General features: G+C 34.2%; 2 long non-coding RNA genes across 6 annotated transcripts; one reads left to right on the top strand and one right to left on the bottom strand.

Annotated features, from left to right (window-relative positions):
• Window positions 1-1974: 1974 nt before the first annotated feature.
• Window positions 1975-10026, top strand: LOC114302173 (uncharacterized). Of its 4 annotated transcripts, none has more exons than XR_014344311.1 (5): window positions 1975-3004; window positions 4240-4291; window positions 5447-5568; window positions 8245-8277; window positions 8432-10026. It is a non-coding gene; the product is annotated as an uncharacterized LOC114302173 (long non-coding RNA). The 4 variants fall into 4 exon arrangements; XR_014344310.1 differs by having other exon boundaries at window positions 1975-2352; window positions 2493-3004; window positions 8245-10017; XR_014344309.1 differs by having other exon boundaries at window positions 5447-5544; window positions 8245-10026.
• A 10625-nt stretch (window positions 10027-20651) lies between these two features.
• LOC145803202 (uncharacterized) lies at window positions 20652-24050 on the bottom strand. Of its 2 annotated transcripts, XR_014345325.1 has the most exons (6): window positions 23727-24050; window positions 23507-23627; window positions 22721-22777; window positions 22013-22071; window positions 21166-21224; window positions 20652-21074 (listed from the first exon to the last, which is right to left on the bottom strand). It is a non-coding gene; the product is annotated as an uncharacterized LOC145803202 (long non-coding RNA). The 2 variants fall into 2 exon arrangements; XR_014345324.1 differs by lacking the exon at window positions 22721-22777 and having other exon boundaries at window positions 23727-24044.
• Between the last annotated feature and the right edge of the window lie 859 nt (window positions 24051-24909).

Raw genomic sequence — 24909 nt, 5'->3', positions numbered from 1 at the left:
TTTAAGAGAGAGAGAGAGAGAGAGGAGGTGAGATGTGTAAAATTTAATGTATAAAGAGAAATAGAGAGAGAATAAATTGTATGTATTATTGATTGTATTGAATATGTTTACAATGATTCCTATATATAGAAGAGTAGAGTATGTAGGTGTGTAGTAGGTGGAGTAGGTGGTAGTAGGTGGTAGTGGTAGTAGGTGGAGTAGGTGGTAGTGGTAGTAGGTGGAGTAGGTGGAATTTTAACAGCCCCCCTCAAACTCAAAGAGGATAAACAGAAACCAACTTGAGTTTGGAGAGAGTAACAAATAGGAAAATAAAAGGACAATAAAATAAAATAAGATAGGAGACACTGTATGGTTGTGTCAAATCGTTGTGGAAGACATGGAATGGTCGTGTCACACCATTGGAGAAGATAATGCCTGGACAGTTCACGAGGTCACACCGGACCGATGTAGAAGCTAACCGGAATCAATGTCGGGACAGTTTATGGGGTCATGCCGGACCGTTGGAAACGCTAACCGGAATCAATGTCGGGACAGTTTTATGGGGTCATGCCGGACTGCTGGAAAAGCTAACCGGAATCAATGTCGGGACAATTTTATGGGGTTATGCCGGACCGCTAAAAAGTCGCACCTGCAAAAGGTGTGCCCAATCTGTCAAAAGGCGTGTCATCAAAAGGCGTGCCCAATCCATAAAAAGGTGTGCCGAACATTATGGCTTGCGCGTGACTACCTTGGCTTGCGCGCCCATGTTGTCGTCTAGCACCGAGCGGCGCACGATGCGCGTATCTGCCTTGGCTATTTAACCAAGACGGAGGCTGAGGCTGAGACAAAAACCTGCTAAAAACCTCTGAAAAACTCGTCGTTGTCTGAGAGAGATACTTTGTAACACTCTGTTGCTCAGAAAATGGCCTCTTCTTCCCGTGGTCTGCTCACGCTCTTTCCAGATCTTAACGAGTCCACAAGAGAGATAACTGGTGCGGTTGCCCTTGAACCTCAACCAAGCGCCCCTGAGTTTGCGCCGTTGACCTTTCCTATGCGGTCTGTGGAGCAAAGAATGACAGCAAAATCAGATATTGAGGCCAATCAGTATACATTGAAGTTATGTGTGGAGACGATGACGGCAGTCACAAACTTGTCGCACTGGCTTCAGAGTAGGACAAATGAGGTGCAGCAGTTAAACGCCCAACTGGCTCTGCTCCAACGCATGTATAAGGATGCGCGAGCAGAGATATGTGTGCTAAAAGCGGAAAACAAGGATCTGAAGCGGAAGGCCACCGTGATGTTCCGATTTGGAGGTCCGCCATATGCGGCAGTGGAGGAGCAGGGGGGAGTGAACGTGCTCGGCGGCGTGGGAAACACAGAGGCAGCACCGTCAAGGGCTGCCCAGGACATAGGCAAGAAGAAGAGACCGGCGGCAGAGCAGAGAAGAAAAATCCTGCTTGTGGATGTGGTTTGGGTTTTGTTGTTTGTTTTTTTTTTTTTTTTTTTTTTTTTTGGTGTAAAATTGTGATCGGGGTTGATTCCCGGCATGAAGAAATGACAAGTGTGTGGAATGTTTGTGGTGTTATTTTGTTGTTTTGGTTTTTGTTTTTGTTTTTGTTTTTTTTTTTTTTTTGTGTGAAAGGAAAAAATAAAATAAAGATTTGAAAAATCAGAAGTGATTTGAATCTGTGGGCTCGTATGGTGATATAATATATTATAATAAAAAAAATATGTATATATATAAATAGAAAATAACAGAAAGTAGAAGAGAGTGGGAACACGCTTGGAAAAGGTGGAACAAAATAAATATATATATATATATATATATATATCTATATAATAAAGCAAGAAGTTTTTTGAAAATGTCTTAAAATGTATGTGAGATATATTTTGATCTAATGGTCTAAATTGTCTCATCTCAACTTCAATGGTTGAGATGTCTTTATTTCTCCCCCAAATGCTATTGAGCATCAACGGTACTCATCTCCTCTCTCTCTCTCTCTCATTTCAATTTTGAACTTTGTTTCTCTCTGTCTCTCTCTCTCTTTACCTGCATCGGAGCCCATCCCATGCGACGACCACCGACCATCGCGACGCCTCTCCTCTGTGTGTCAAACTCCAATGCATCCAAACCCTAAAATTCTTTCCGATTTATCAGATTTCAGATTTATTCAGATTTCTGATTTCTGATTTATCAGATTTCAGATTTATTCAAAATTCTTTCCGATTTATAAGATTTCAAACTCCAATGCCCACCCCATACCTTCTATTTTGATGGGCATTTGCTTTTTATTCAGATTTATCAGATTTCTGTTTGAGATTTAGAATCCTTCAGATGGACAGGGATTACAACAGTTGATTGTGAAATACCAGGTCAATTTTAGTCCCATTTTATCTTTATTCCCTGACGTAGTCCCATTTTACGTGCTCTGTTATTTTACCAGGGAGCAAATGAAAAAGATTTTACTTTGGTTTTAGTTGTTCTTGGCAAAGTTATTTTATTTTGTTATCAGGTGTTTTTCTTGCGGTGTCTTCCAACACTCGCTATCAAATCCTAAATGGGCTGGTGCATCTGGTCGAAGCATCTTCTTTGGCAAAGCGGGTCCCACCTATTGCAATGGCTTTTACTGTGGGAGTGCGATTTGCCAATAATATCTATGGTGGAATGCAATTTGTAGATTGGGCGAAATGGAGTGGCGTGCAATAGCAACATCTCAACTCCATTTAAGAGTTTTGGATCTTCAACTCTTATGAGCTTCCTCAGTCTCATACTTTTAGTAGGCTAGATATACAAACTATATTTCAGATTCTCAAGAACACAATTAGTTTTTAGATTGGTTATGGTGGTTATGCCTTTTTACATAGGTTGTGTATGGAAACAACCTTTATGCATACGAAAGAAGGCTGTGCACCTGACAGACCAGAGCAGTGGAGGGAACTTGGTGCTCTGAGCTGTTGAGAAGTCGCCTCTGTTGCTAGCCTTCATGTAATCACATAAGTGCAAAAGTGAAGATGTGAGGTCCGGGTGAGTCCTTAATAAAGCATGCATTTTTTGTTTAGGGGATTGTTGTATATTAATGGAATTTGTTGTTTTTTGTGGTATTATTGACAGAAAAAGTTTAATTATTTTGCTTTATTCTTCTATGGGAAGCAAGACATTGATCTGTGTCCTGTTTTGACTTCTATTATACATTAACTCAAGTATCACTTAGATTGTTCTGATTGCCAAACTTTTGATTGTGCTTTATGACAATTTTTTTCTTCTGATCTTAGTTTAAAACAGTTTGTCATAATTTGTGTGCTGACTTTTTTTCCTTAAAACTCTGCTGCCTTGAATTCTGACTTTGTGCCTTAAAATTCTGCTGGGTTAGTTTATCATTCCAGAGATGAATTTCAGAATAAAAATTAAAGAGCACTCATGCTAATAACTCATGAATACTCATGTTAATAACTCATGTTTAAAGAGTACTCATGTTAAAAATTAAAGAGTATTCATGAATTTTAGGTTGACTGATTTCCTGTTTTTTACACCGTGCCTTGAGTAAAAATTAAGGAGTACTCATGTTAATAACTCATGCTAAGAGAAAGACAAAGAAAGTGTTGTTGAATGAATTTGACTTCCTATAGTCATCAAATTCTGAAATCACAAAATCAAATTTGACTTCCTGTAGTCATCAAATTCTGAAATCACAAAATCAAATTTGACTTCCTGTAGCCATCGAGTAAAATAATAACAATTTGAACACAATGGAACACACAATGTAACTCAGAAAATTTCAGAATGATCTTTCATGATCTTTCTCTAGCTGCAAAGTGATCTGGTTGGTGTAGGACTCATCAAATGCTACACATGATCTGTTATATATAACAATTTGATTTCCTATATAGTGCTAAAATAACTCATGTTAATAACTCATGCTAAAATAAAGGAAACAGAATTTCAATAACTCATGTGTTATCTCATGTTAATTTCAGAATTTCAATAACTCATGTGAGTCCTTGGAAGCTATCTCCTTATTCTCACCTTCATTGACATCTACATATATTGACTCTTTGTTGATTTCATAATTTTTTTTCCGAATTATCTTGATTACTCTTTGTTGTATTTTTTTTAGTCAGATACAATGTGTTATCTCCTCTATTATTGAGTTTTCCTCTATTATTGTGTTCCTTTATTCCTTTAGTCAAATACATTGTGTTCCTTTATTCCTCTACATTCTGTATATGATCTCATTTTACTGGGTTTGTTTTTGGCTCAAGGTTCTGTCTGTTTTTGGCTGTCTTCGGCTCCCTTAGAACTCCCACTCGCAAGGTAAGACTTCAAACTCGCTGTTGTGTTTTTCCCTTTTTGAATTCTGAATTTTGAATATTTTTAATTTTGAATCCTGAATTTTGGCCATAAATTCACCTAAATTCTGCTCCCTTCGGCTGGATAGAAAATTCCAGATTGATTGATTACACTAGCAGATAGATAGCTATACTTCTTCTGACTGATAGTTATACGTCTTCTTCTTCTAAAATTATACATACTACTAATCGAAATTTGTTAAAATTATATATGTTTGTAGCTTGAATTCAGAATTTAGGTGATAGTTAAATTCTGCTGTCTTCGGCTCCCTTCGAACTCCCACTCTTGAATTCTGAATCTTGAATTATAATGTATTCATAATGAAATCTTTCTCTCACATATAGTAATTTTGGGAAGTATATTATAATGTATTCATTATAATATGAAATCTAATAATATAAAAGAGAAACCAGAGAATATTATTAATCTTTCTCAGTTTATGATATGAAATCTTTTATACTTTTTAAATATGAAATCTTTCTCACATATAGTAATTTTGGGAAGTAAAATTGATTATACAAATAAGAAAATGAGGATTTGATTTGTAGTCAAGTGGAATTCATGATTTTTGGTAAATTTGATTAACACAAATGAGGATTTGATTTCAGGTTGAAAATACACGTTTATTTTTTAAAAAACTTTAAAAGAAATTATTTTTATGAGCCTATTTTACATAGGATCATATGCAATAACAAAAATTCCCATCAGCTATTAGCAAATCTATTTGTATTTGACTTTCAATTGTTAAAATTGTCTACACATAAAGTATTAAGTGTCAAAATTAATTTTTTATTTTAAAAATAAATTTTCTTACATTACACGGGTCACCTACTAATTTATCATAAAATAAAAGAAGTTGTTTCTTCTTCTTTTTTTAGTTTAATTTAATTTAATTTAGGAGAACAACATACAGGTGGTAGAAGAGAAAAAAATTATCCACATATGGGATGCAAGTGTGTTTTTAGTGGAATGTAAAAGAAAAACTGTAAAAATACAAATGTTACTTATACCTCATATGTTGATTATTTTTTTCTTTCCCCTTTTCCACCTCTCTATAGCCCTTTTAAATTGTAGTACATGATGGTTGTACTTTAATTACTGTTACCATGCGTTCATCAGAGCTTACACCGTTCCACTCTCACCGTACTTCATCAGAGCTTACACCGTTCCACTCTTCACCGTTGTTCACTCCGGCTCGACATCACTTCAGCTGCTGGGTTAGTTTATCACTTTGGCACCTGGTTAGTTTTTTTGTAGCTTGAATTCTGATTTTGTGCCTTAAAATTCTGCTGGGTTAAGACTCATGTTAATAACAAAATTGCTTTGCTGAATGAATTTCCGCTGGGTTAAAACTCATACATTTGTGACTTTGTGCCTTAAAACTCTGCTGCCTTGAATTCTGACTTTGTGCCTTAAAATTCTGCTGGGTTAGTTTATCACTCCAGAGATGAATTTCAGAATAAAAATTAAAGAGTACTCATGCTAATAACTCATATTAAAAATTAAAGAGTACTCATGAATTTCAAGTTGACTGATTTCCTGTTTTTTACACCGTGCCTTGAGTAAAAATTAAAGAGTACTCATGTTAATAACTCATGCTAAGAGAAAGACAAAGAAAGTGTTGTTGAATGAATTTGACTTCCTGTAGTCATCAAATTCTGAAATCACAAAATAAAATTTGACTTCCTGTAGTCATCAAATTCTGAAATCACAAAATAAAATTTGACTTCCTGTAGTCATCAAATTCTGAAATCAAATTTGACTTCCTGTAGTCATCGAGTAAAATAATAACAATTTGAACACAATGGAACACACGGTGTAACTCAGAAAATTTCAGAATGATCTTTCATGATCTTTCTCTAGCTGCGAAGTGATGGTATTATTTAAAACAAAGCCACTCTTTAAGGGAGAAGGGTATTTGAAAATTTTAAGTGAGGGTATTATTTAAAGATCATCTGAAATAAAATTTATCTCATGTTAATTTCAATTTATCCTGATACTGGAATCTTCTTTTTTCAAATGGGTGGAGTTTTGAGTTTCTCTGTTTTCTCATCTCAATTTGTATTTTAAATCTCACATAGAATTTGATCTGTATGTTAGACTTTAATTGGTTGCTTCACAGCTTATAATTTTGCATTTTGATTCAAGACTTTCTATTGATTTTGGATACTCTCAGTTTTTGTTTAGGAAAGTTTCATTTGTATGTTATTTCAATAGCATCTCCAACTGATTTTATACTCTAAGGCCCTGTTTGATTTGTAGGATTAATAGTGAGAAAATTAACAATCTAGGGGATTAGTGTAGGATTGGTGTTCATGTTTGTTTTGCTATGGATATAGAAATATGTAATATCAATTTTATGTTTGTTTTACATTATTAGTTGTAGTTTTTAAAATTTGCCAATTTTATTGGATAGAATAGAATGTCTATCGGAATCATAGTTTTTTATTATAGATTGCATTCTGTAAACACATAAATTGCATTCTGTATATAATCTGTAAACACATAGATTGCATTCTGTAAACACATGGATGTATATAATTTGTTTTTATAGATAATAGAACATTTTTGATTACTCTCAGACTGTTTAATCCAAAGGCCCAATTTACTCTATGCTCATATCAAATTTTGTAAATTCTTTTAATTTTATTAGTTATGTCATGAATTGTAAACTCTGAAATGTGAGTCCCATGGATTAATTATCCCAATCATATGCTATAATCTGCCCAAGCAAACAAGCCTTAGCTTCTTACCCTTCTAATTACTGCTTTTGTTTTTAAAAAAATTATTCCAATTTTCGTTCTAAAAATTTGGATTTTGATGGGTTTTTGCGTTATATAATTTAAAAGTAGATCTGAACCATTGGTTTATGTTATTACTGATGTTTCATGCCGTGGTTTAACCACACCAAGACCACAGCGACATCCATCAGAGCAGAGGATCCTGGTCCGTTAGTCCAAACCCCAATTTTCTTAGCCGAACGTAAAATGATGGCCAAATTGTCCTAAAGTCATATCCTTCCAAACAAATATAGCCAAATTGTAAGATATAAATTTAATTTTGATGTGTGTGAAACACACTGTAAATCAGATTCACAGATTTCATTTTTTTGAGGTACTGCATAAATACGATCTATAATGGATATATAATGCATATATACAATCTATTGTTTATATATAATGGATATATACGAGCTATAATTATATCAATATAGAATGGATGTATATAATCTGTAAACACATAGATTGCATTTTGTTTTTATTAGTTTTTGATTATAGATTGCATTCTGTAAACACATAAATTGCATTCTGTATATAATTTGTAAACACATAGATTGCATTCTGTAAACACATGGATGTATATAATTTGTTTTTATAGATAATAGAACATTTTTAATTACTCTCAGACTGTTTAATCCAAAGGCCCAATTTACTCTGTGCTCATATCAAATTTTGTACCTTCTTTTAATTTTATTAGTTATGTCATGAATTGTAAACTCTTCTTAATCCTTTATTCTTTGTTGTTGAATAATCTATATTATATAATCCCATTGTTTGTATTTTTAATCCCATTTTTGTTTGTATATAATCCTTTGTTATATACATGAGATCTATAATCCCATTGTTTTTGCCTAAACATATTTGTGGGATCCCATTTTTGTTTGAAAACATGAGATCTACAATCCCATTTTTGGGATTATATAATCCTTTATCCCATTGTTTAATTCATGAGATCTATTGTTTTTATTTTTAGCTAATAATCCAGAACAAAGGATTAAAAAAAACCTCATTTGTATTATATAATACAGTTCACAATCTGTATTATATTTGTATTTTTAGCTAATAATCCTTTATTCTTTGTTGTTGAATAATTTTATTTTTTTTTTAATTTCATTTTGGTTTCAATTTTTTTTGAAGACACCCTATAAACTCTCAATCACGCATATACAGGTATGTGTTTGGATCATCACCAATCCCTCAATTACTATTGCTTACTCTTACTTTCCTTCATTTTCTAGCTGAATTTGTAGATCCGTGAACAGGAAACTTGTGTGTTTGATTGTTAGGGGTTTTGAGATTTTTTTGGAGAGAATTTGTGTTGCAGATCTGTGAATTTTGAGGGGTTCTGCAAATTGAGGGTAATGCAGACCAGGTAAATGGAGAGGATGAACTCTATGAGTAGAGGGAAGCGGAATTTAGAGGGCGGTGATGATGACCAACTGGAGCGAAAGCGGCTGGCTTTAGCTAGGTAAATTTGAGTTTTGTTCGATCGGTTGTGTTGATTTGGTGTTGTTTTGTTGTGTTTTATTTGTTAATTTTTGCTGATTGATTAGTTGGGTAGTGAAAACTGTAGTTGTTTTACATGTATGGTAATTATGTTAATACTTGATTGTATTGCCTCGGTGGAATGGAATTATTATGATTCTGTGATATGCTTAATGATGTTGACTGCGTTTCTCTAATTGCAATCTTGAATTGAATTTTTCTATAGCTTTGTTGCAATTATTGGTAGGGAGAATAGGAGAGTTTTAGACAGTTTGAGATAGGTGGTCAATGATGGTAGGGAGAATAGGAGAGTTTCAGACAGTTTGAGATAGAGTTTCAGACAGTTTTATATATTTTTGTTGATTAGGTTGTGTTTCTAAGATTTCGGTTTCGATTTGTGTTTGTGTTTCTAAGATTTCTGTTTGGTTTTGTATGATTAGGTATGCATTCAATGGAACCACAGAAAAAGTTGGAAACAAAGCTTAAGAGACACAAAGCATTAGAACAGAGCATTGATAATCATTATGTTTCTTTTCAATCAAAGCAAAAGAGACCCATCAATTTGGGTTTATGTTTCTAAGATTTGGATTTGTATTTGTTTTTCTAAACCTTAAACTGATGTGTTTGTGTTGGATTTGTGTTTTTAAACCTTAAACTGATATGTATTTGGATTTCTCTTTCTTTTTTTGTGTTCTGTTTCTTTTTTCATTTTTTTTTATTTATGCATCTTTCAATTTATATGGGTTGGTGTTAAGTTATGTTATGTATTTGGGTTGGTGTTTCTAAACCTTAAACTGATATATATTTGTTTTTCTTTTTTGTGTTGTCAGACGAGGGTCTTGACATTGGTTTGTGGGGGCTGTTGACATTGGTTTGGGTCTTAACATTTTATTTTTTATTTTTTTTTCTTCAACCCGCATGTCTCTCATGGGTCATTATTTTTGTTTCATTTTATTTTATTTCTATAACCCAATTTAAATTTTCACTCATAATTCATGGACTATTTCTTCATCCCTGTTGAAGACATAGTGAAGAAATTGAAAATAAACAGAGTAAGAAAAGAGATAGTGGTCGGTTTTCTTAATTGTGTTGCGCATTCAAATGCTTGGTCACTATCACATCTTTATTTATTTTATGTGCTATTCAAATTGTGTTGATATATATATATTTTTTTTCAATAGGAATGCAAAATGTGTTGATATATTATTATTTTTTTCAATAGGAATGCAAAAAAAATATCTGAAAGACGGACCCCGCAAAGGACTGATGGCTACTTCTTCCTACCGACAAATTGCTTGGATTGTTAATGTTATTTATTTATAATTTATTATTTAGTAAAATACGTAAAAGATTTCAGATTGTTTAGATTGAAAACATGCAAATAGTTTAGATTGAAAATAAATTAGAAATTTAATATTTAAATTTATAAAATTAAAAACTCAATAGTTTATTTTGTTACAAGTATTAAATTTTAAGTTTTTTTTTTTTTTGGTTAATTTTTCCTAAATTTTAATGATACCTACAAATATTCAAACAAAATTAGCTTATGTGTGGTGACAGCATACACTGTTTCTAAGATATTCATGTTTTCCATGATTAATTAAATGTTGAGGATGCATTAAATTAATTAATTAATTGACATTATACGTAGAAATTATAACTACATTTTAATCCGAACATTATATACACCGAACATTATTTACGCCGTGCCTTCAGGCACGGGCATACGCTAGTATATATATATGTGGTTATATATTAAAACGTGGGCAGCAAGCTCACTGTCATGACCTGATCAAAAAAAAAAAAAAATGGCGAACTTACCAATAAGTCCTATATACAAAGTTCAAGACCCATCTAATTCTCAAACAAAACACTTGCACCAATTAGTCCTATACATTTTTAATTGTTACCAAAAAATCCTTTTTTTTTTGTTTTTAATTTACAGACACTATTGCATCTTACTACCGGCGGATTTCGATCAAACGGTCACCGAAGACTTGTCGGAATGTTCGACATCACCAGAAATTCGTTGAAGTATCGCCGAGAAGTCGTCGGAGTATCGCTGGAAGTTCACCGGAGTGTTAAGAACATTAATGGAAGTCGCCGGAATGTTCAGAACGTTCCACTACAAGAAAAAACACTTTTAGCAACCACCTATTTTTTTTGGTCGCAAATAGTCAACTTTCTGCGACTAAAATCTAACTTTTGGCGACCACAATTTTTTGGTTGCGGAAAATCACTTTTTGGCGACCAAAAAAAAAGTTGGTCGCAGAAAGTATACCAATTGGCTTTTTCCGCACGTGCGTTGACTTTCCCGCACGTGCGTTGACTTTTCCGCACGTGCGTTGACTTTTTCTGGGAAAGTCAAACCGACGTTTTAAACCTGTTTGGACGAGATTGGAAGGAAGAAAAGAAGAGAAAAAGGCTGGATTAGGGTTCTGAAATTGTTTTGACCAAAAGAGGGAGGCTAGGGTTTGCAGAAGAGGAAGAAACAAAAAGCTTCAAGGATGTCTCCCATGGTGATTCCTTCTCCTTCTACTTCCTTCCACTCCTCCATGAGTGGCTAGTCTTCTTTTCTAGGGTTTTGATGAAACCCTAGCCATGTAATTTTGTAGTTTTCTCTTTTGATTTTATATTATGTAAGGTTTGAACCATTGTATGGTGTTTTAGAAATTCTTTATATATGATCTTCATTATCTTTTCAAATATTTAACTTTCTGTGATTGTTGAATATTATCCATACATGAGTTTTCTATTCCTTCACATTCAAGGTATGGGACGAACCATGCTACGAGGAACGAGGCGTATCACTACCCTAGTTTAGAGTGAACGATTCGTATTACTTGAGATGGTTCGTGCTCGTACATTGAATGTGATGATCTTCTTGTTAAATGCTTTGAGCTTGTAGTTGTGAAGCATTAATTCGTTCAAACCATAGCATAATTAATTTCAATTGGAAACCCTAATTATGTGGTTAGTGGTGAATTCTCAACCCTAGGATTTTTCCCCAATTTAGTAAATCCAATTTCATTTATTATTGATAATTTAATTCCTTAGTTTAATTTATTTGTTAATTAAATTAGGTTATGATCATTCAATTTTTTTTATCAAAATTAATTTAGGAATTTAACAATTAAATTAGTTTAATTTCACAATAGTCCCTGTGGATCGATACCTAGACTTGCCATTATTCTAATAGAATTTAGTATAGTTTAGTAATTAATTTTGGTGTGTTCAACGACCCACCAAATTTTGAGGCCGAAATGTACATCATTGAGGCCGTTAATTAGAATCTCTTAACTTCACTTGCTGGTCAAACCGTATATTTTTATGTGTGTTGAGTGTCAATCAGGTTATACATCGTCGGAGCATAAAATGAGCAAAAAGACAGAATTTGGCAGAGTTGACTTTTTCAGCACGTGCGTTGACTTTCCCGCACGTGCGTTGACTTTTTCTGGGAAAGTCAAACCGACGTTTTAAACCTGTTTGGACGAGATTGGAAAAAAAAAAAAGAAGAGAAAAAGGCTGGATTAGGGTTCTGAAATTGTTGGGACCTAAAGAGGGAGGCTAGGGTTTGCAAAAGAGGAAGAAACAAAAAGCTTCAAGGATGTCTCCCATGGTGATTCCTTCTCCTTCTACTTCCTTCCACTCCTCCATGAGTGGCTAGTCTTCTTTTCTAGGGTTTTGATGAAACCCTAGCCATGTAATTATATAGTTTTCTCTTTTGATTTTATATTATGTAAGGTTTGAACCATTGTATAGTGTTTTAGAAATTCTTTATATATGATCTTCATTATCTGTTCAAATATTTAACTTTCTGTGATTGTTTAATATTATCCATACATGAGTTTTCTGTTCCTTCACATTCAAGGTATGGGACGAACCATGCTACGAGGAACGAGTCGTATCACTACCCTAGTTTAGAGTGAACGATTCGTATTACTTGAGATGGTTCGTGCTCGTACATTGAATGTGATGATCTTCTTGTTAAATGCTTTGAGCTTGTAGTTATGAAGCATTAATTCGTTCAAACCATAGCATAATTAATTTCAATTGGAAACCCTAATTATGTGGTTAGTGGTGAATTCTCAACCCTAGGATTTTTCCACAATTTAGTAAATCCAATTTCATTTATTATTGATAATTTAATTCCTTAGTTTAATTTATTTGTTATTAAATTAGGTTATGATCATTCAATCTTTTTATCAAAATTAATTTAGGAATTTAACAATTAAATTAGTTTAATTTCACAATAGTCCCTGTGGATCGATACCTGGACTTGCCATTATTCTGATAGAATTTGGTATAGTTTAGTATTTAATTTTGGTGTGTTCAACGACCCACCAAATTTTGGCGCCGTTGCCGGGGACTTCTGGCGAAATTAGTTAATTTAAAGTTACATTCTTATTTTAATTTTTAGTTTAGGATTTTATGCTTTTGGTGTTGCTAAGTGTGCAGAGTGTTTGAAATTGGAGCTATCATTGAAGTGTAAGCGGAGCGCAGCCGAGCTTAAATAAAAACCGCAACACTAAAGTGAGTAAACAGAAGCAAACACTCACAAGCAAAGCACCAAAGTGCTAAAACAGAAGTCAAAGCTCAAACAGAGGTTGGGGACAACGTCTACACGTCAACCATCCGTAAGACGAGTAAAGCGTTTTCGTTAAACCGCTGTGAGTATTTCTTCCTTTGGTATTTTGCTTTCATACTTAGTGCACAGAGTCGGAACTTGTTGTGAGTGTTTGGGTAGTGTATGCACGGGCGTCGTTCTTGTCGCCCTGAATTGTGGAGTTTGGACTTTGAACTAGAAAGGACCCTTAGGAGACTTAGGACCTCTGCCCGTATTCCTAGGCTTGAATATTCATACATTGAGCCATTAGAGATGGTAGATCCTAATATCCCGAATGTGCCCAACCGGACACTTAAGGATTATTTTACATCCACTGCATATACATCACCATCATGCATCCAATTGCCCAACACCACTGCTGCTCATTATGAGATTAAGTCCAGCACCATACAAATGCTCCCATCATTCCATGGACTAACTCATGATGACCCTTATAAGCATTTGAATGAATTTCTGGAAATTTGCTCGACAGTAAGGATCCAGAATTTCACAAATGAGGCCTTAATGTTGCGATTGTTTCCATTCTCGTTAAAGGATAAAGCCAAACACTGGCTAAATTCTTTACCTGCTAATTCAATCACAACTTAGGACCAATTACAGCAACGGTTTTTGGAGAAGTACTTTCCCATAGGTAAAACCAACCAGCTTAGGCGAGCCATCACAAACTTTGCTCAAATAGATGGCGAGCAATTCCATGAGACGTGGGAAAGACTTAGAGACCTTCTCCAACAGTGTCCCCACCACCAAGTGCCTGATTGGCAACTTGTTCAAACATTCTATTATGGCTTAACTGAGCCACACCGCCAAATGGTGGACTCGTCCTGTGGTGGGACATTTATGTCTAAAAATGATACCGAGGCATGGCAATTGTTTGAGAACTTAAGTGATAATTCCCTTCACCATGCCTCCGCAGCCCGGCAAGTCCGGCAACCCGTAGTTGGAGCCCCGAAAAGAGGGGGCATTTATGAGGTCGGGCAAAACCTAGAGTTAGCCCAACAAGTAGAGGCACTATCCCGCAAGATAGACCACTTATTAGCTACGGGACATGCCCCTACCCAGCAAGATCAGCCTCAATTCCGTGAGGCATGTGTTATATGTGCGAGCCCTGCTCATGACTTGAGTGAGTGCCCTTTGGCATCACAATTTCCGGAGTTAGTCCAAGAGCATGTGAATGTGGCTCAAGGATTCTCCAACCCGGGTAATGACCCATACTCCAACACATATAATCCAGGATGGAGAAATCACCCTAACCTCTCATGGAGACCCCCTTCACAAGGCACTTCTTATAATCCTCCACCACCAAGGCAGAATTTTAATAATTTTGCCAACCAATCATCCTACCAACCACCACAACCTTATCGACCCCCACAACTGTACCGGCAACCACAACCCCTGCCTGTTCCTCAGGGCAACTCTGCCTTTGAGACTCAGGTGTTGGAAGTTCTTTCAGAACTTAAGGGGTTGGCACCGATAGTTCACTCCCACACTCACTCTATTGCCAAGATAGAAACCCAATTGGGTCAAATAGCTAACTACATGAATCGAAGAGAGGAGGGAAAATTACCAAGTCAAACTGTGGCCAACCCTAAGGGACAATATAGGGCAGAGAGTTCGGGTGGGAATGGTAAGCAACATGAGCAAGTGCAGGCGGTGGTTGCTTTAAGAAGTGGTAGGGAGTTAGAGCCTCAGTCGGTTGCGCCAGATGCAACTAGAGTTAAGAAGGGTGACTATGGGGGTACACCTAATGAGAGCAAGGGTGAGGGGGAAACACTTAAGAGGGATAAGTTAGTCCCTAGCACTCCATATGTGCCTAAGGCACCCTTTCCCCAATGCCTCGATGCACCGTCCCCTTTTAATAAGAAGGCGGCATCTATGGAGGCAATGATGGATGTCTTTAAACAAGTAAAAATCAACCTTCCCCTGTTGGAGGCGATTAAGCAAGTACCATCATATGCCAAATTTCTGAAGGACCTTTGTACACAAAAGCGTAAATCTAGGACACATGTGTCCCAAAAGGTCCTACTCACGGAGCAAGTAAGCTCCATCTTGTCAAATGACACACCTCCTAAGCTTAAGGACCCGGGTGCCCCAACCATTGCATGCATTATAGGGGACCATTTCATTGATAGGGCCTTATTAGATTTAGGGGCTAGTGTCAATTTATTGCCGTACTCTGTGTACGAGGAATTTGGGCTTGGCGAGTTGAAGCCCACTACTGTTACTCTTTAGTTGGCTGATCGGTCCCTCAGAGTGCCACATGGCATGATTGAGGATGTGCTAGTTAAGGTTGATAGGTTCTACTTCCCTGTTGACTTTTTGGTGTTAGATATGGAACCGGTAACCAGTTCTAAGAAACAAATCCCAGTGATCTTAGGTCGACCTTTCTTGGCTACGGCCAATGCATGCATAAATTGTCGGACCGGGGTTATGGAAGTTTCATTTAGCAACATGCAAGTGAAACTTAATGTTTTCCAAGCATCCCAACAACCTCATGAGAGAGAGGAGTGCTTATTAGTGGATGTTGTGGATGAGATTGTGGAGGAGGCTTTGCCCTCCATTCTTGTAGAGGACCCTATAGAGGCTTGTCTAGGTCATTTTGGGTTTGAAAATTTTGATATTGATGGGTCAGTTAAGGAGGTTTTGAAATTGTTGGATGGGGGTATCATATATCCCATCTCAGATAGCAAGTGGGTGAGTCCCACACAAGTGGTGCCCAAGAAATCGGGCATCATCGTTGTTGAGAATGAGGGAGGAGAGTTAGTCCCCACACGAACCATTACTGGGTGACGAGGCTGCATTGATTATAGGAGACTAAATTCCTCGACTAGGAATGATCATTTTCCTTTACCCAGGGGTTTGATGGACCCATTTTATTATGATTGATAGATTGATTCCTTATTCTCTTTTCTTTCCCTTCTATGATTATTTTGTTTTTCTTTGTTCTCGTCATGCTTTATTTGCGTCTAGGAGACTTTAAATCCTCTAAAGGTGTAATTCCTTTGGTGTTAGCCGTGCCCGAACGGCATCTGACGGTCTGGTATAGCCACCTAACCGTGTTTGTAGTGAGTTCCTAGGAGACCAACTGAGACGGTGGAAACTAGAGTTCGAATGGCAAAGCCTAGAACACAAAGGTTTGGGATTTCCGAGACTAGAGTCTGGTTTAAATACCCAGGGGTGTGGATATTGCTTCAAAACTACCTCGGCTTAAACTCTGTATGGCAACCCCATAGGTTGAGGTAGCTTTATGCGCCTCGATTCTGGATACCGAATCAATCTAGTCTGTCACCCTGTTGGAGAATAGGGAAAGTTACAAACACAGTTAGGGAGAAAAGTAGTACCCGTGGTTTTCGCGTGAAGATTATACCTTTAGCGGACATTCCGTTATTTTCTTTTGTTTTATATTTATTTCGGATGTCAATTGAAGGTAGAAATACTCAGTTTTGATTTAAAAAAAAAAAAAAAAGTGTTATGCTTATTCAATAAAAAAAAAAAAAAAAAAGTCTGTGTTTGTACTTGTCAAAAAAAAAAAAAAAAATTATTGTTATACATGTTCATTTGTAAACAAATACAAATATAAGAAAAAAAAAAAAAAAAAGAGGGAGAAAATTCCGCATGTGCGGCACTGTGCGCACATGGGCCAAAAACATTTCACCAAAACATATTTGCCCCCTGCTTTAAAAGCAGGTGCGGGCTATGCATCTTTGACCAAGCTGCACGTGCAGCTTGGCCCCGCACGTGCGGGACGACATTTCCAAAAAAAAAAAAAAAAAAAATATCAGCGAGGGGATGAAAATCGCCGCACGTGCGGCCTGGGCCCCGCACGTGCGGGAAGTTTGGCATTTGAAGGAGCTACACTCTGCTTTAAAAGCAGGTGCGGGCCAAGTGCGGGACTTTCAAAATTTTTATTTTTATTTTATTTTATTTTTTTATTTCAAAAAAAAAAAATTGCAGATTTTGTTTTCCTTTTATTTTTCTTATTATTATTATTTTTATTTTTATATACTAATTTAATTTTTTTTAAAAAAAAACATAATAATAATAATAATAATAATAATAATAATAATAATAATTTAAAATATTAAAAAAAAAAAACCTTATAAATAGTGGTACTAACACTAATTCTCATTTAGTTTTTTTTTTTTTTTTTTTTTTTAATTTGTTCTATTTGTTTAGTTTAAATTACTTCGTAGTAATTCTGGTTAGTTTAATTAGTTAGTCGATTTTGGTTTTATTTTTTTTCTTTTTATTATTATACTTGTGTAGTTAGTAATGTTATTTTTATTTTTCTTCTATACTGTAATTGTTCATTTAATGATTAAGCAGTTTCGTTTTTATTTTATTTTATTTTCTTTTCTTTTCTTCTCTTCTTTTAAGTAGTTTAGTTTAGTTTAGTTTATCATTTAATGAATAAGTCATTTCGCTTAGTTTAGTTTACAATTTATTTTAAGGTCATTTTTATTCTTTTTTTTTTATAATTATTTTCGTTTTTATTAACCAAAAAAAAAAAAAAGAAAAAGACAAAGAAAAGTGTGAGTGTATATATGTTACTCTCTGCCTACCTGGATGTGCACCTACAATTGTGGTAATTTTCTCTCATTTCTCTTTACTTTTCCATTGAGGACAATGTCATATTCAAGTTGGGGGATGAGGGTTATATTTTATTTTGTGCATTCCTATTTGGCTCATAATTCATGCTTATACCTGTTTCACTTGACTGCATTACTTCACCTGATGTGACATTTTGCTAGTAGGGTGATGATATTTGCATATGTTATTTGGAGATCATAGTAGACTTGTATGAAAAGGATTTATTGGGTAGATACTTGCATGCCATGTTTGCACGAGGAGAGTTGTCTGTGTTTGTGATTTTAGTACACTTGTCATGAGTATGCCTTAATTCACATGAGCACACTATCATAGCAGTGATCTTTTTATTATAATCCCTGGTGTACATCATTGATAATAGCTAGAGTTACAGAAAAGAATAAATGAGGAGCCAAGATTCTTAAAAAAAAAAAAAAAAAAAAAAAAACCTTGACTAGTTTGGGTCCGTAGCCTTTTTAACTCGAGTTATTAAGCCCGTAGGGGTGTCTCTACACCTAGTGCCCTAAAACCGTCTGGTTTGGGAGTCATTGGCCCAAAACTTGCTACATGGGTTAATTAGAAAGCTTAAGGGACTTAGACATTGCACAGTTAAGGGAAAACAAAAAGAATGATTTGTTCGGATTCGTAGCCTTTTCAACTCGAGTTATTAAGCCCGTAGGGGTGTCTTTACACCTAGTGCCCTAAAACCATCTAGTTTGGGAGTCATTGGCCCAATGCTCGTTACACGGGTTGATTAGAAAGCTTAAGGGATCAAGACATTGCACAGTCATTAAAAAAAAAAAAAAAAAAAAAAAAAAAAAAACTTTTTAAAATCTTGGCTGCAATAGGTTAGCTTTTCTGTATATGATGGGTGTTATTATGAGTTACACTGGGTTATTATAGTGGATAGTTAACTAATATGGAGATTGCACTTTACACCGAGGGTACTCATGACTTGTCTACTAGCATGCACAAGTATAGTAAACTTTACTTTTGTATTAACTGAATTGTGGTTTTGACTGAATAGGTTCCTTCATGCTTGTCCACTGTGTCTTTAATGACTCATGATGTCTAAATATCACACTATAATGGCACATAAGTTGATTGTTAGGTGGAGTAATGTGGTCATTTGTTGTTGAGTATATATGAATATGTTAATGTTTGTGGGTATCATTTCTGGAAACCCTCACGAGACTTTACTCGTCCACTTGGGGTAACCTTGTGGTTTAAAGGCTTGTTGCATATGCTAAATGCAACCGTTTTCCCATGAAAGAGGAAATAGATAGATTTTGTTTAATTTTATTTTATTTTACTTGCTTGAGGACTAGCAAGTAGTAAGTTGGGGGATGTGATTAAGGCCGAAATGTACATCATTGAGGCCGTTAATTAGAATCTCTTAACTTCACTTGCTGGTCAAACCGTATATTTTTATGTGTGTTGAGTGTCAATCAGGTTATACATCGTCGGAGCATAAAATGAGCAAAAAGACAGAATTTGGCAGAGTTGACTTTTTCCGCACGTGCGTTGACTTTTTCTGGGAAAGTCAAACCGACGTTTTAAACCTGTTTGGACGAGATTGGAAAAAAAAAAAAGAAGAGAAAAAGGCTGGATTAGGGTTCTGAAATTGTTTGGACCTAAAGAGGGAGGCTAGGGTTTGCAAAAGAGGAAGAAACAAAAAGCTTCAAGGATGTCTCCCATGGTGATTCCTTCTCCTTCTACTTCCTTCCACTCCTTCATGAGTGGCTAGTCTTCTTTTCTAGGGTTTTGATGAAACCCTAGCCATGTAATTATATAGTTTTCTCTTTTGATTTTATATTATGTAAGGTTTGAACCATTGTATGGTGTTTTAGAAATTCTTTATATATGATCTTCATTATCTGTTCAAATATTTAACTTTCTGTGATTGTTTAATATTATCCATACATGAGTTTTCTGTTCCTTCACATTCAAGGTATGGGACGAACCATGCTACGAGGAACGAGTCGTATCACTACCCTAGTTTAGAGTGAACGATTCGTATTACTTGAGATGGTTCGTGCTCGTACATTGAATGTGATGATCTTCTTGTTAAATGCTTTGAGCTTGTAGTTGTGAAGCATTAATTCGTTCAAACCATAGCATAATTAATTTCAATTGGAAACCCTAATTATGTGGTTAGTGGTGAATTCTCAACCCTAGGATTTTTCCCCAATTTAGTAAATCCAATTTCATTTATTATTGATAATTTAATTCCTTAGTTTAATTTATTTGATCTGAAATGGGGTATATAATACTCGCATCCAACAATTTCAAAACCTCCTTCTTCACCACCTCTTTCATGTTAGGATTCAGTCTCCGTTGCATTTCGCGAGAAGGTTTGGTGTCCTCCTCTAGGTGTATATAATGCATGCACACGGAGGGATCTATCCCTTTCAAATCAGCCACTGACCACCCTATAGCACTCCGATGTGCCACGAGAACACTCATTAACTGACTCTCCTGCGCTGCAGTCAAGTCAGATGCAATGATGACCGGTAAAGTATCTTGGGGCCCTAAAAATGCATACTTGAGTGTGGCCGGAAGTGGCTTCAACTCAAGTGTAGGTGGTGTGACCAAAGAAGGTGTGGCAGGCTCTCTCGACAGAGGAGGAAGTGACTCAAACCGGGCTTTCCATGGAGGAAAATCCGGTGTAGAAGAAGAATTAAGCAAGACATTCACCTCCTCAATTTGAATAGCACATAAAATAAATAATAATAATAATATTTTGCATTCCTATTGAATAATAATAATAATATATCAACACAATTTGAATAGCACATAAAATAAATAAAAATATGATAGTGGCCAAGTATTTGAATGCGTAGCACAATTAAGAAAACCGACTACTATCTCTTTCCTTACTCTGTTTCTTTTCAATTTCTTCACCATGTCTTTAACAAATGAAGAAATAGTCCATGAATTATGAATGAAAATTTAAATTGGGTTATAGAAATAAAAATAAAATAAAATAAAACAAAAATAATGACCCGTGAGAGACATACAGGTTGAAGAAAAAATAAATAAAAAAGAAAATGTTGAGACCCAAACCAATGTCAACAGTCCCACAAACCAATGTCAAGACCCTCGCCTGACAACACAAATATAAACCCAAATCTTAGACACACAAACCCAAATTGATGTCTCTTTTGCTTTGATTGAAAAGAAACATAATGATTTTCAATGCTCTGTTCCAATACTTTGTGTCTCTTAAGCTTTGTTTCCAACTTTTTCAGTGGTTCCATTGATTGCATACCTAATCACACAAACCCAAACAGAAATCTTAGAAACATAAATATTAGAAACACAAACACAAACCGAAACCGAAATGTTTATAGATGATTTACTGTCTTTGGGTCGATGAAAATCCACATAGAATTTCTCCACCTTATAGTCACTCATCATCCTATTTCACAACAATCAAAACACAACAATTAAAATAATAATAATAATAATAATAATAATAATAATAATAATAATAATAATAAATTAAATGGAAGAAAAAAAATGGGCAACCATTCAAATGAAATGTAAAATTTAAAAATTAAAAATAAAACAGATTTGTATGTGCCTCTTCCAAGTACTTATTCGACCTCTTTGCCACACTCTTCGACCTCTTCATCATGATCATCAATTTGGACAGATCAGAGCCTTTTATATGTACAAATTTTAGCTGCAAAAATTTACTTTGCACAGATCAAGTCTTATACATGTATCTTATCTATTTCATCATCATTCATCATCAACAACAACAATATGCACTCACAACACCCAGATCATCACAACACCAACAACAATTAAAAATTAATCAACAAGAAGAACACAAATCCATTCCTAAAATCAACAACAACAATATGCACTCACAATACCCAAATCATCACAACACCAACAACAATTAAAAATTAATCTGCAAGAAGAACACAGATCCAATCCTAAAATCATTGCACATACTTCAACCGTTAGATATTGATTAGGAATCATCTCAGCCATTCAAATGAAATGTAAAATTAAAAATAAATTTTAAAAAGAAGTTCTCCGGTATTCAAAAAATAAAAAATAAAAAATAAAAAAATCTTAGCCATTCAAACGAAATGTAAAATTAAAAATAAACAAAAGAACCGTTCTCCCTTATTCAAAAAATATATAAATAAATAAATAAATAAATAAAATCAGAGATGGGTATAGATGATTTACTGTCTTTGGGTCGATGAAAATCCACATAGAACATCTCCACCTTATAGTCACTCGTCATCCTAATTCACAACAATCAAAACACAATAATTAAAATAATAATAGTAATAATTAAATGGAAGAAAAAAAAAGGGCAACCATTCAAATGAAATATAAAATTTAAAAATTAAAAATAAAACATATTTGTATGTGCCTCTTCCAAGTACTTCTTCGACCTCTTTGCTACACTTTTCGACCTCTTCATCATGATCATCAATTTGGACAAATCAGAGCTTTTTATATGTACAAATTTTAGTTACAAAAATTTACTTTGCACAGATCAAGTCTTATACATGTATCTTATCTATTTCATCATCATTCATCATCAACAACAACAATATGCACTCACAATGCCCAGATCATCACAACACCAACAACAATTAAAAATTAAAGAAGAACACAGATCCAATCCTAAAATCACTGCACATACTTCAACCGTTAGATATTGATTAGGAATCATCTCAACCATTCAAATGAAATGTAAAATTAAAAATAAATTAAAAAAAATCGTTCACCCGTATTCAAAAAATATAAAATATAAAATAAAAAAATCTCAGCCATTCAAACGAAATATAAAATTAAAAATAAAAAAAGAATCGTTCTCCCTTATTTAAAAAATATGAAATTAAATAAGTAAATAAATAAAATCAGAGATGGGTATAGATGATTTACTGTTTGGGTCAATGAAAATCCACATAGAACTTCTCCACCTTATAGTCACTCATCATCCTATTTCACAACAATCAAAACCCAACAGTAATAATAATAATAATAATAATAATAATAATAATAATAATAATAATAATAATAAATTAAATGGAAGAAAAAATGGACAGCCATTCAAACGAAATGTAAAATTTAAAAATAAATAAATAAATAAAGAAAAACTGTTCTCCCTTACTCAAAAAATATATAATAAAAATAAAAAATAAAAATCAGAGATGGGATTGATAAACAATTTTTAATTTATCAATAAAAAAATAAAAAATAATTTTTTTATGTCAAAAATTATGTTTTTTGTCAAATATTCTCTCTCTTGAATATTCAGCTCCACCTTCTCTTGAATAAGTTTGTTAAGATGAATAAAAATAAGTTTAAATACAATGTGTACCAAAAGATGTTCAGAGAAAAATCATGCAAATAATTGTCAAGATAGATTTCCGTTCAATTATCATTTTACACAACCAACACAATTGAATTAGTCTATGTTATTTAGGAAAAGAGCGAAAAAAATTCATGATTACGGTTTGGAACAAAAAAATTATGAACTTATGCATAATCCTTTTGTCCTTTATGTTCTACTTGCTCATTTAAATAACAGAAACTAAGTCTACGCATTCAACTTTAAAACTCATTTTGCGGTTCAACCTCTAACTGCATTTTTTTTTTAACAGGAAGTTGTGTAAACTGACTCTAAACCATCTAATGATTTACTCTCAAAGAAACATATGGTCTAACCTGGAAAATTTTGAAATTGGCCGTCACGTGATCTCTTTACACTTGTGGAACTACCAGATACAATCGCATTAGGTCCTCCCGGAACTACTGACCCTCCATTACTACTTTTACCTTTTACATCCTACAACCAGAATAGAATGTTAGTATTAATACAGTTGTACAGTCATTTACAAATATAAATCATGGCAAAATATTCATTCTCTTCAAAATTAGTTCAAACCTTGAGCAGATTATATTGTTCCACCCACTTTGATTTTGTGAAATTACATAATGCAAGCTTCTTCAATGTCCTACAGTCTTCAGTTTTCACCCTTGACAAAGAAAGATAAAAAAACCCCTTCTGCAAGGAGCTTCTGAAAGGAGGATAGATTCTCCTTGAAAGAAGATGAAGATTGGGGTTGGGTCTCCAGCAAGGGAATGGGCTCTGATAGAGAGAGAGAAAGAGAGAGAGGTGTGTGTTCAAAATTTGAAAATTGAAACAGAGAGAGATTTGAGCAGAGAGGAGCACGTGAGAGAGAGATTTCCAGCCACATTATCTTGAGCTGAGGGGAGAGACATCTTGAACCATTAGATCTTGATTGTAATTTATCTCAATCATTGAAATGTCTAAATAGGACAAATAAGAGTAAGATATTTTCAGCCCTTGGATTGAAGCAATCTAAAGGTCCAAATTTTGACACATATATATTTTCAATCCTTGAATTCAAACTAACCCTTCCATTGTTATATAGATATATTACTCTCATCAAAACATTTAGGATAAATTACAAATACATCTTTTGAGATTTGCTTAAAATACAAATTATCCTTGTGATTTGGAAAATTATAAATATTCCCCTATGAGAATTTTTTATTTAATAAAATTAATTAAAAAAATGAAATTTCTAACTATTCACCTATACAATAATAAATTATCTAAATTATTAATTGAAATAAAATTTTAACACAATTAAAACTATTAATTAATTTGATGATTTATTAATAAAATGACCTGTCTGTTATGAAATTAGAAACCATAGGGGGCATAATGTAATTTCTAGAACCATAAGGGGTAATTTATAATTTAAATAAATTTCAGAGGATGTGTTTATAATTTACCCAAATATTTAATACTTAAAAAATAAGGGATTTCACAGTAATTGTAGTAGAAGTAGTAGAGGTGATGGTTGATACAGTTATGGTGGCATCGCGAATGCCATAGATTTGAAATTGTTGATGAGAGAGAGGGGCATTGTAAATTGATGAGAGAGAGAGAACAATGCAAGAAAAAAATTAGAGAGAAATTCTAATTATTTAACTTTTTTTATTCATTTGAAAAATAAATAATATGTAAAAAATGAAATTTATACATTTAAAAAAAATTAAATATAAGTATATTGTTGTTGGATTAAGAAAGAAATATA

This window comes from Camellia sinensis, chromosome 11 (genome assembly GCF_055761805.1).
Source record: "Camellia sinensis isolate YWXY chromosome 11, ASM5576180v1, whole genome shotgun sequence".
In the NCBI taxonomy this organism is placed as follows: Eukaryota; Viridiplantae; Streptophyta; class Magnoliopsida; order Ericales; family Theaceae; genus Camellia; species Camellia sinensis.
This window is presented reverse-complemented; position numbering and strand designations above follow the sequence as displayed.